Genomic DNA, 12,086 nt, shown 5'->3' with positions numbered 1-12,086 from the left:
AGTGATGGATTTTCCTCTGTCGTCTGTCCATAAACTCCTAAATTCTCCAGCTTCCCAATTCATTGTTTTTTAAACTCATCTCTCAGCAATAACCTTCACACACCATAATTTTCATTAGCATGCTTCATCCCTCACTCTGTAGAAAATCTTTTATCACCAAACATCTCTATTGCCTCTCCTCTATAAATCAGCTCAAACATATGTCACTTCTTATCTAGTATTCCGATCATGCTCATATGCTCACCAATCTAACCAAATGCTCCCTAGCTTCTCATCTACAGTTTCAAAATTTCACAAAACTCAAGTCTTACCTGGGGGTTCCTTCCCAGTCCCATTCTTTAGACAGATTCCTCAAGTCAGTCATAATTTAGAATCAAACGGAAAAACAAACTTCTCTATAGATTTCTCCCTTTTAATCCTATATGTACTTTCTCCCTATTCATCCTATACATCACTTTCTATTCCTGACCTCTCAAGCTCTGCTTTATTCAAAGTCAGCATGCAGTTGAGATCAACTGGCTTTTGGTCAGCATTCCCAATGACACCTTGATTTTTATTATCTAAAAATATAGGATAGAAACATGGGATCAAAAGCAAAATAAAATGAATCCTTCTATTTTAATGCATTTCAATTTTAAACTATTTTATATCTTTCATATAATTATGTGTTTTATCTGATGCTATATACATGCTCACGTAAATTTTGAAACTATTATATATTATGGTTTTTCAGCACTAACAAATGTGCACAGCACTTATTAGTGGATAATTACTCTTATTTTGGGCTTTTCAGGTAACGCAATGATAAAGAATCCACCTGCCAATGCAGGAGACACAGGTTAAATCCCTGGGTCAGGACAATCCCTTGGAGGAGGAAATGGTAACCCACTCCAGTATGCTTGCCTGGAGAATCCTGTGGGCAGAGGATCCAGACAGGCTACAGTCCATGGAGAGCAAAGAGTCAGATGTGACTTGGCGTGCATGCACAACTTTTATCTTACTCTGTAGTGAGGTATCTTACTCTGTAGTAGAGACCAATGTTCAAGACTCCTTGAATACCGGTTTAATGTTTATTATAGCAGTAAATGCTATTATTATCCCATTTCTACCTTCCCATGCAGGGGCCCCGGAAACAAATTTCAGTCAAGTTTACTAGAAGGAACCAGCTCATTTTGTTTAACTGAACACGTAAGATTCAGGAATCCTTTTAACACCAGCTAGAAACAATTAGAACCAGGCACATTCACAAGACTCTTGCTCCCACCCTGATTTATCTTCCTTTTCAATCAAATAATCTTTATTTAATATCTTCAGGCTGGGTTCTGCTGGCATTTGCTTTGGTCTAGTCTCCTAGTGAATTTATTAGAAAGAAATGTAATTTAATCTGTGATTTCAATTTTCCACCAGCAGATCACACTTGCCATTATCCTTCCTAATAATGTTGTTAAAATAAGCCAACTGTTCTCTTTGTGAGATCATAAAGTTAAAACAAAGTCCTTTTTCTAAAAGAATTTGATACATGCTTCTAATGTATACTATTACTTCCAGAGACCATCCCAGGGTAACAAAGTGACCCAGATGTTTGCTGCTATACAAGTAAAACATATGTGCACAGGGCCTGAGATGCAGAGGGAAATTCAAACCTGTGATACCAGCTCATATGGGGAGACGTACCCAACACAGTGGTTTTAGAACATTTTAGGATAAGGACAGGAAGAGAGCTTCCCAGGTGACACTAGTGGTAAAGAATCCACCTGCCAATGCAGGAGACTCAAGAGACCTAGGTCAGGAAGACCCACTGGAGTGGGAAATGGCAACCCACTCCAGAACTCTTGCCTGGAAAATTCCATGGACAGAGGGGCCTGGCGGGATACAGTCCACGGGGTCACAAAGAGTCAGACACAGCTGAACACACATCCACGTTGCACAAGGATAGGAGGAATGCCTGAATATCTGAAAAACCTGAATTTGAATGTCTAGCCTCCTCGAGCATTTATATAAGACACATGAGGAAGGAATCCCAACCTGTTTTACCTGAAAAAAGTCCATAATCAAGCTTAATCTCAAAACCTACTTACCCAAAGCCTCAGTTTTCTTCTCTCTAAAGAACACAGTGGTTCTCAACCAGGTTAAGGCAGGATTGGATATAGCAGATGTGTAGTTTGAACAACTACATTTATCATTATAATATAATTTCATCTTTGGAAAATTTCTGATTTAATAATACAAACTAAAGAAAATGAAGGTTGAAGAAAATAAAGGCAAGGGATGTTTTTAAAAGGAAATCTAAGTTGAAAACAGCTGAAACACAGTAAACTAAATTCTCTTCCAGATCTAAAACCTATGATTTCCCCTTCCACCATCAGCATTTGGCACTGAACATGGAAGGGCTGGTTCTTTCCTGTAATTAGTGTTGCATATCAGCAGTAATAATGAATTTCAATCTTGCTTTGATTAAATATAAAACATTTAATTCAAATATTAGTCAAACACACAGACAACACAAACATCCGTTCAGACTCGTGTATGACTTGGCTTCTGCTAACCTCAAATAGCCGCAGAGTTCCCCAGACTTGCTAGTCTTGAATCATGTAAATCACATCCTGAAATGTTTTAAAGAACTCACAACTTGCTAGTTAATAACCAGCTGACAATATGCATCCTGTTTATCTTAACATCGCTCCTAATAGAGAAATGAGCTTCAGACCAGCCTCTCTGTGGACTATCTCCCCGGTGAATAAAACGTTTCACACTATAACATTTAATGCTTAAAGATCAGGACTCTTAGTTAAATGAATTAATCTGGTGTGAAAACTATTTGCATTTTTAACATCATCAGAATTTCTTTCACCCCCAACTGTTTAGTTCACTGCTTGTTTGATTATAATTAGCAAGAGAGGAGGGGGAAGACATTTTATTCAATGCTAAATGGCATTCAAGAATTTTCAAAAGAAACACAGAATGAGTAGGTGGGACGAAGGAGCCGCAGGGCTCTTTTAAGAGAGGAAGTAATATTTCTGCATGAAGAAGTGTAGTCTGCTCTTAAACCAACAGTTCATTTTCCCATGTGTATCTTGGATTCAACTCATTCATGTGAATATTTTGGTGATATATATCTAGCCATTACTTTGTGCCATTGCTAGATGATGAAGGATGCAAAGTCACAAACAACAGGAAGCTGTGGCTGAAGGATGGGGTGGGAAAGTTAGTTTACTTCTGACTTTAGATAAATGAGATTCTGAGATTCTACCAGGAGGGTTGTAGCAATCAGTTTCCAAGGCTTGTGTTCTCCAACATTTAGAGGCCAGGGAGGACCAGGTAATCTTTTAGAAGGCTCTGGCCAAATCTCCAACCTTTAATATCACCTTCCCTGTGCTCCTCCTGTTCCAGCAGCAATAGCCTCTTTTCTGTGCCCAAAATATGCTCAAATGAGTTTTCCCTCTGACCCACACATGAGAATCCCTCTGCTGAAGACCCTGCAGGTGGGCACCTCCCCCTCCTTCAGTTCTCCCCCAGTGAGTTACCTCCTAGGAATTCCACACAGCATTCGTCATAATCACCATCACGATTCTCAATAATTTGATTTATTTGTTTACCTGTTTACTGCCTGCCTGTCTCCACTAAAAAGTAAATGGAGTAAGGGCAGGGACCTTCTTGAGAGGACATCACATCTGAACTAAGTTGAAAACACAAAGAAGAGTTAACTGGGGAACAAAGGAGAAAGTAGAGCAGTGGTTTCCAAGTACAGAAAACACTATATAGAGCTGGTCCTCAGTGTCCATGGGCTCTGCAACCAGGGATTCAACCAACTGTGAACTGAATATTCAGGAAGAAAAAAAATCCCAGAAAATTCCAAAAAGCAAAACTTCAATTTGCCACTCTCTAGCAACTATTACCATAGTATTTACATCGTATTTACAGCTATTTACATAGCATTTACATTGAATTAGGTATTCTAAGTAATCTAGGGGCTTCCCTGGTGGCTCAGATGGTAAAGAATCTGCCTGCAAATGCAGGAGATGTGAGCAGAATCTCTGGGTAGGAAAGATACCCTGGAGGAGGACATGGCAACCCACTCCACTGTTCTTGCCTGGAGAATCCCATGGACAGAGGAGCCTGACAGGCTACAGTCCATGGGCGCAAAGAATTGCACACAGCTAAGTGAGTAATCTAGAGATGATTTAAAGTATATAGGAGGATGTATGTAGGTTGTATGCAGATACTACATAATTTGATATAAGACTTGAGCATCTGGGGATTTGGGGAATCCTGGAAACAAATCCCTGTGGATGCCAAGGGACAACTGTGTGTGTGTGTGTGTGTGTGTATGCATTCATTTATGCATACATGTATGAAAGCACATAGGTTATTTGTTTTGAGCTAAAAGATGTAAAATAGTTCTCTCATTCAATCTCTGCTCCAGAAGCCTTGTTACTGGCTGAAATAGCCCCCAACAATGGCAGAACTGCTTAAAGAAACACACACTGCCTGGAAATTCCACACTGTTTTATGTACCTTAACTCACAGAATCCAATCCACCTTACAACCCCACGAGGAGGCCACTGAGATACAAAAAATGTGAAACAGCCCAAAGTCACTCTGCTCAAAGAACAGAGCCAGATTTTCAGCTTAGGCTGGTCAAACTCCAGAGTTCAGAACTACCAAGCCAAACACCACTCCTTTTATATTTGTGCATTGGAGGTTCCTAATGTTCTTGCCTGGAGAATCCCAGGGACGGGGGAGCCTGGTGGGCTGCCGTCTGTGGGGTCGCACAGAGTCGGACACAACTGAACTTAGCAGCAGCAGCAGCAGCAGCAATGAAATGATAGAATGTTATAGGAAGGGATGAAAACCAGAAGTCCATTCCGTATACTGGACTCAGACATGGTGCAAATGGTAATCCATGTACCTGACGCATCATCCCGTACATTCCTGGTGGCCAGTGGGGCCAGGGTGGCTGGAATCCAGGTGACAGTCTCAGGCCCTAAACACTTGTGTGTTTACCCCCAAGATGCCTGACAAAAGCTGTCATTTCCTGTATCTGTGATCTTGGGAAGAAGGTTGAGACGGAATGGCTGAGCCATCACTCCACATTCAAAGTTTACGGCAAGCTAGCTGACTTGCTGAATTGGGTACATACCCAGAGCAGCACAGAAGAGAATGGAACACAAGCCCACAGTGGGGTGTGAAGGAGGAGCAGACAAGATGAAGGTGGAAGGGGCAGATTTACATGTGAGGAACCTGGGAGTATGGGGTGGAGGGAAGAGGGGAGGGTAGAGAACTCAGAAAGAGCAGGTCCCTCAGTGAACCCCAGAAAGAGCCTGCCACCTCTCCACAAGTCCGCCAGCTAGTCATCTTTATCCAAAACCAGAGTCATGTGTGGGCATGTTAGGAAGAAAACTTACCTAATCTCTCTCAACAGGGAGGTGTTAATTTGATAATTCTCAGAAGATCTGGTAAAGGACAATGAGATTAATTAAAGGGGAGAAGAAATTTTCTCTAGTCTTCAAAATTCTTTTGGCTTACCGCATAATATAGAGGAAAATTACTGTATGTCTGAGCATATGTGTGTGTGTGTGTGTATTTGTATAGTAACACTCTTAATGTACCTGGTGTGCCTCCTACAAACTTCTCGCCTTCCTCTTGTTACAGTTTGGGGTGCTTATTGCCCTTAAATCATCTGGGACAATGACCCTGTCTTATTCATCTTTGTAGGCTAGTAGCTAGTACAATACTTGGCACACAGGAGATTCCGAGTAAATACTCAGTAAGTAAAGGAAAGAAAATCTAGAGCTTTCTCAAATAAAGATATAATGCAAGTTGAAAGAAACAAGTTATAATCTTTGTTTCTGTTGGCAGGAACTTTAAATGTCAATATATTATCATTTCCTTATTTAATGTCCTGATCCACTGACCACACTTGCCCTGTATTCTCTAGTTATCAAGAAGCAAAACTACGACAACATCTACATTATCACCCAAGATAAGGAACCATTTGAATCTATCTGTGTTATTGGCCTAAGTATAACTCAAGCATTTTGATTTCTAGAAATTTTATGATAAAAAAAATCCTAGAAACAAAGCTGATCTCTAAAAAAAATTCACAAGAGGAAATTTACCTCTGACAATATTTAACTAACCAAACTGAAAATGTCAATTCAACAAGTCATAGAAGTTTCTGTTCACTGTCCAAGGAAGACAAATGCAACATCATTCCTTACTTAAATGCCTTGTTGCTATTCACTCGCTAAGTTGTTTAGGACTCTTTGCTACTCCATGAACTGCAACACGCCAGGTACTGGAGTTTGCTAAAATTCATGTCATATTTCTTTCATGGGTCAAATTTGCTGTGATTTCCACTGCAATAAAAATGTTCAGAGGGAAAACATCCAGGGTGGAAAACAGAGAGACGGTGTGGAGCCTTCAAGTTCCAGACGGCCAGTGACAGAACTTTGAAGAGCATGTGAGACTTTGCTACTATGGGCTGTTATTTACAGATGCTCACTTCTGCCTTTCAAAATCATTTTCCTGTTTACCACACGTAAATCGCTTATAATTAAAATGGTTTTTATTGACTACTAATTGACTCAAGATTTCAGAATGCTCTGGCTATCACTACAGAAGGAAAAAATCTTTTTGCACAGCTCCGACAGTACATGCTGCTGCTGCTAAGTCGCTTCAGTTGTGTCCAACTCTGTGTGACCCCATAGATGGCAGCCCACCAGGCTCCCCCCTCCCTGGGATTCTCCAGGCAAGAATACTGGAGTGGGTTGCCATTTCCTTCCCCAATGCATGAAAGTGAAAAGTCAAAGTGAAGTCGCTCAGTCGTGTCCGACTCTGTGCGACCTCATGGATTGCAGCCCACAAGGCTCCTTTGTCCATGGGATTTTCTAGGCAAGAGTACTGGAGTGGGGTGCCATTGCCGACAGTACATGTTATTACCTAAATTTCTATTTGGTAATAACACACGCTAACTGAATACATCGACTGCATTATTATTTTCCCCACTAAAATATTATGTTTAATGAAGACCTCTGGCCTTTCACAACCAAGGCAGGCATAGTAACCACCAGCCTGCCACATCTTGGAAGCACAATCATAAATATTGAGGGAAATAAACACCAAGAAGTTTTGTGACAGATGATGCCAATCACAAGGGGCCACTTCACAAGGAAATCACATGAAAGATTTTGTCTTCATCGCCTTTCATGATAAGTTTATCTAATAAAATTGAAAGGGGGGAATATAAGAAAGAGGAATTACAGGTTAATTGTTATCACATTACACTTTTAAAATGTTATCCCACTTGGTCCTCAACAGATGCCTCCTCTGCAAACTGTCACAACTGAACAAAGAACTTTAATTTGCAGAGGAAACCAACTCGATGCTACATTAATAAAGTCACTTCTCGTTGTCTCTTAATAATGAGCTGTCAGATAGGTTGCTTTGATTAAAACAACAAACTTTCCAGCATGAAAAGACCTGGCCCGTGTGAGGCTTACTGCTTCCTCTTAGATGAGATGTTCCGCATCTTTCTCACCCTAGCTTTGATTTCACATTACAAATCTGATCTCACAGTAACCTAGCTTTGATTTCACGTTACATAAAGTTCGATCTTGAAATCTTTCAAAATCATCCCCTGAGTTGCATGGATCATGACCAATTCTTGGGAACAAAAGTCGTCATCCTGTCCTGTTATAAATAGATTATTTATCAAGAGCAGATTTCAGTCCCGGGTTGGAACCAGTTCTCTTTCTCTCCTCCTCTGGCTGCTCCTTGCTGGTCCGGGGCAGAATACTGCCTTAGGAATCTTCCTCAAGGACCCAATTATCCTGCGGCAGCGGTGTGTCAGTGTCTTGACAGCTATGGGCCACGTGCCTGCCCTGCTGTCAGAGGTGAAAGACGGCGGCACCCCTCTTCCTCCCCGCGTTTCTATTACAACAAGGACCGGAGAGGCGCGCGCCTTGAAAGGAGTTCGTTGGGAATGCCCCGGAGGTCAAAGACTGCTTAGAGGAAAAGGCTGAGGTGAAAATTAAAAACAGGAAAAGTGCCAGGAGAGTCCAGACAGGTGCTGTGCTCTCCCTGGGCCCGCGGAGCTATTGTGGGAGAGCGCGGCACTCAGGCTGATTTTAATTGAGATCAATTTCACAAGTACCGTCTTCGGCACAGTCCTTCAACTGATTGAAAACCAAATGAATCTTTTGTAAGTGGCGACAGGTTTTTCTTTCATCTTCCCCACCTACTCTATCCAAATCCGATGAGACTCTGAACTTTTGGAGATTCTGTGCTAAAGAAAAGAGCAGCTATTCTGGGCCCATCTCCACATATGTACATATAGTTTTAAAATAATTATTATTTGAGCTATACTTTTGGGAACCTAACTTGTCACTGCAGCAAACTTTTATTGGCAGGTCAGACACACGAGAGGCCCCCTGAATTCTGACAGCAGGCTCTCTTAAAAACACAGTGATTCCACTTGGGGACCACAGGCTCAGCACTTGTGTCCCTGGCTGATTACATCCTATAAGAGTTTGGGACATGTGGTTACAGTTTCCAGAGGATGGTCTCGTGCTCACACTTATTGGAATGAGTATGAAAATCACTTGTGTCATAATGATGATGTCACTTAATAACTAGGAACATACCACAGTCATACAAATGTAAAACCTTCTTGGTGTTTACATAGCCTAATCTTAAGACTCCACACATGATGGACTTCTCTCAATTTTAAAACACTGCTAAATAAATGGTTACTCCCATAACAGACAGAGGAAGGCCCTGAAACAAGATAAAACTCACACTATACAGAATTCTATGATAGCTCCTCATATTGAAAGCAGAGTAAGAAGACAGTTTCTCTTTAAGAGCATCATAATGAATTTAAGATATAAAATACAATTAGTTTCTTATTATAAAGGCTAGGTAGGGTTGAAATACAGTGTACTAAAGAAAGCCATAGCTATTCTCATCTAGAAAAGTTTATGAACAATGAATGGACAAACATATGAGATGGGGCTCTAAAGTATGGAAAGTACCTTTTTATACAGGGCCACTAAAATTTCCATATTTCAGTAAGTTATCATCATTTTCAAATAATCACTCAAATAGTTATTGCAAGATTCAAGTGACATTAGGAGGGTAAATCACTGTTTTAGTACTTGGTATGCAGCAGAAGGGGTGCACATGTGTATGCACACATGTGTGTGAAATATATACACACACACACACATATACTTATGTACATGCATGTTAAGTTGCTCCAGTTGTGTCTGACTCTACAACCCCGCAGACTGTAGCTGACCAGGCTCCTCTGTCCATGGGATTCTCTATGCAAGAATATTGGCATGGGTTGCCATGCCTTCCTCCAGGGGATCTTCCCAACCCAGGGATCGAACCCTTGTCTCCTGTGTCTACCGCATGGCTAGCAGATTTTTACCACTGAGCCACTGGGGAAGCTTACACACACACACACACATATAAAACCTATATCCTATTTGTCTTTGAAGACAATGTATTTATTCCAATGAGGTTGCAATTGATCAAAATGCAATTGTTTTGAATTTCCTCTGAATTATTTTCTGAGTCTTCAGCACCTTCTCTTTAGCAAGATTTACTAATGTTTAATACCTGCAAAGGCCAATCTTAGATTGGAAAAACTTCCTGTTCTGGACAGTGCTGTCATTCAGAAGTGAGAGTAATAAAAGAGTCTAAAAGAAACTAAAATTTGGGGTCAAAATTGAAACATACTCTATCAAAACAAGGGGAGAGTTGGTTGGGTGACTTACGACTAAAGGCAACTCCAAAGGAGGACTTGCAAGATGGTAACAATAACCCTGTATGAGAGACAGCAAAAGAGACACAGATGTATAGAACAGTCTTTTAGACTCTGTGGGAGAGGGAGAGGGTGGGGTGGTTTGGGAGAATGGCATTGAAACTTTTATAATATCATATATTGCCGGAAGCCAGTGTGAGGAACTCCGCCCGTGGCAAAGGTCATGAGGAAGGAGGCTCGGCATACGCAAAGGTGGGATTGAGCCTCAGGAGTCCCCCTGGAAATTCTCGAGCATCTACCCCCAAAACCAGAGTCTGCCTACTTTACTGCTTTGTGCTCTCACCTACACCTCTGACTTTACGTGGGGCTGTCCCCCACCACCTCTCTCTGAAAAAGAGTTAACTTACAGCTCCAGTTAATAAAGTTCCTGGGCGTGACAAGAGTGTTTCAACCTACAAACTCCTTTGGAAGTCCTCTAACCTGCCTGAACAGGTTCTTCCGGCCACATGTGATTGTTCACAGCCTCCCAACCGTGAGAGGCATGAGATGTTCTAAACTGTCTAAATGCAGATTCCTTTGAGCAGTTAAAAGATTGATTAGAAACTGTATTGGTGAAGGGTTTTTCACCTTGTTGGGCCAATGTTTGCTGCTAAGTTTCCATATCCCTTACCTACTGTGTCCCTGGGAGTGTATTGATTAATATAATTGGTGTATAGGAATGTAAGTAGTAGCTTTAATGTTTGTAACCTTGGACCCTTGAGTTAATTCTTTTCTTGTTATAGCCCACCACACCTTTGCCCTATAGGAATGCAACTTTATCTAATGCTTTCAGAGGGTGGCGCCTGACTTTAGAATAATCACCTTTAGAGAAAAATAAGTTTTCTGAAGAAAGGATCATAAAATGTTAACAGGCCTCCGGGCCAGAAGATGATGTAAATCACCGAAACTTTTGCATATGATAAGTTTGCAGGAAGAAAGCCTGGCTTACTGCTGACTCTACCCCTTCCCCCATTATCCTCTATGCACAACTTAAGGTATAAAAACTACTTTGGAAAATAAAGTGCGGGCCTTGTTCACCGAAGCTTGGTCTCCCCATATCGTTCTTTCTCTCACCTTCTGGCTGAATTCCCATCTGGAGCATGGAGGCTCATCAAGCCTACTAACTGTGCCTGGGCTTCTAAGATCTGACCGGGGAGGCCTTAGTGTCTCCTCTCCTTTGGGAGAACGGGAGGACGCCTGCGGCCTACGTAGGTGATGCAAATTCCTTATTTTGGAATTTTATTAGCTTTCCACGTAAACCAAGTTATTCAGCTTCTTTTCTCCACTGAATTTTCTCACTGAGCTATCCTTATTTAACCACTCTTTATATCTTTAATTCTATCATATCCTGATCGCTGAAGCTGTCTCCCCTTCGAATTCCCTGGATCCACCAGGGCTGGACCCCAGCAATATATGAAATGAATCGCCAGTCCAAGTTCGATGCATGATACAGGATGCTCGGGGCTGGTGCCCTGGGATGACCCAGAGGGATGGTACGGGGAGGGAGGTGGGAGGGGGGTTCAAGATGGGGAACATGTGTACACCTGTGGGGGATTCATGTTGATGTATGGCAAAACCAATACAATATTGTAAAGTAATTAGCCTCCAATTAAAATAAGTAAATTTATATTAAAAGAAGAAAAAGACTGCTTTGAATAATGGCAGGTTTGGCAGAGTAAGCATGTAACTACCTGAGTGACTACATTCAAACCCAACAGATATTTTGCCATGTAGACACTGGGGGTTGTGAAATACACTTTTTCATTATTTTATAACCAAACCTCACTTTTTTCTTTTCTTTTTTAAACTGCACTCCAGAAGAATGCAAGGTTCATGGCCATTTTATTTTTTAATTTTTAAATTTTTTATGGGAGTATAGTTGATTTAAGATGTTGTGTTAGTTTTCTGGTGTACAGAAAAGTAAGTCAGATACACATATATCCACTCTTTATTAGATTCTTTTCTCTTATAGGTCATTACAGTGTACTGAGTAGAGATCCCTGTGCTATACAAGCCTCATCATATAAGGAACAAATCTAGACTCTCTCAGTAAATCTGAAGAGCTGAAAAAAAAAATCAGAAGATATTTAGTTTATAGGCTGGAGACAAAGACAGACTCTACGAGTTAGTGACTGAAGAGAGTTGGACACAACTGAAGCAACATAGCATGCATGCATGCACATAAAATTAAGAAATAATTAGAAAAAGAGCAGTAGAGTTCTGTTAGGTAAGACTTAGGAATATGTCTTGAATTATAGAAACCTGAGAGCTGGAA

Source organism: Bos indicus x Bos taurus, chromosome 9 (assembly GCF_003369695.1).
Source record: "Bos indicus x Bos taurus breed Angus x Brahman F1 hybrid chromosome 9, Bos_hybrid_MaternalHap_v2.0, whole genome shotgun sequence".
In the NCBI taxonomy this organism is placed as follows: Eukaryota; Metazoa; Chordata; class Mammalia; order Artiodactyla; family Bovidae; genus Bos; species Bos indicus x Bos taurus.
The sequence above is the reverse complement of the archived record's forward strand: the minus strand, read 5'-3'. Positions refer to the sequence as shown.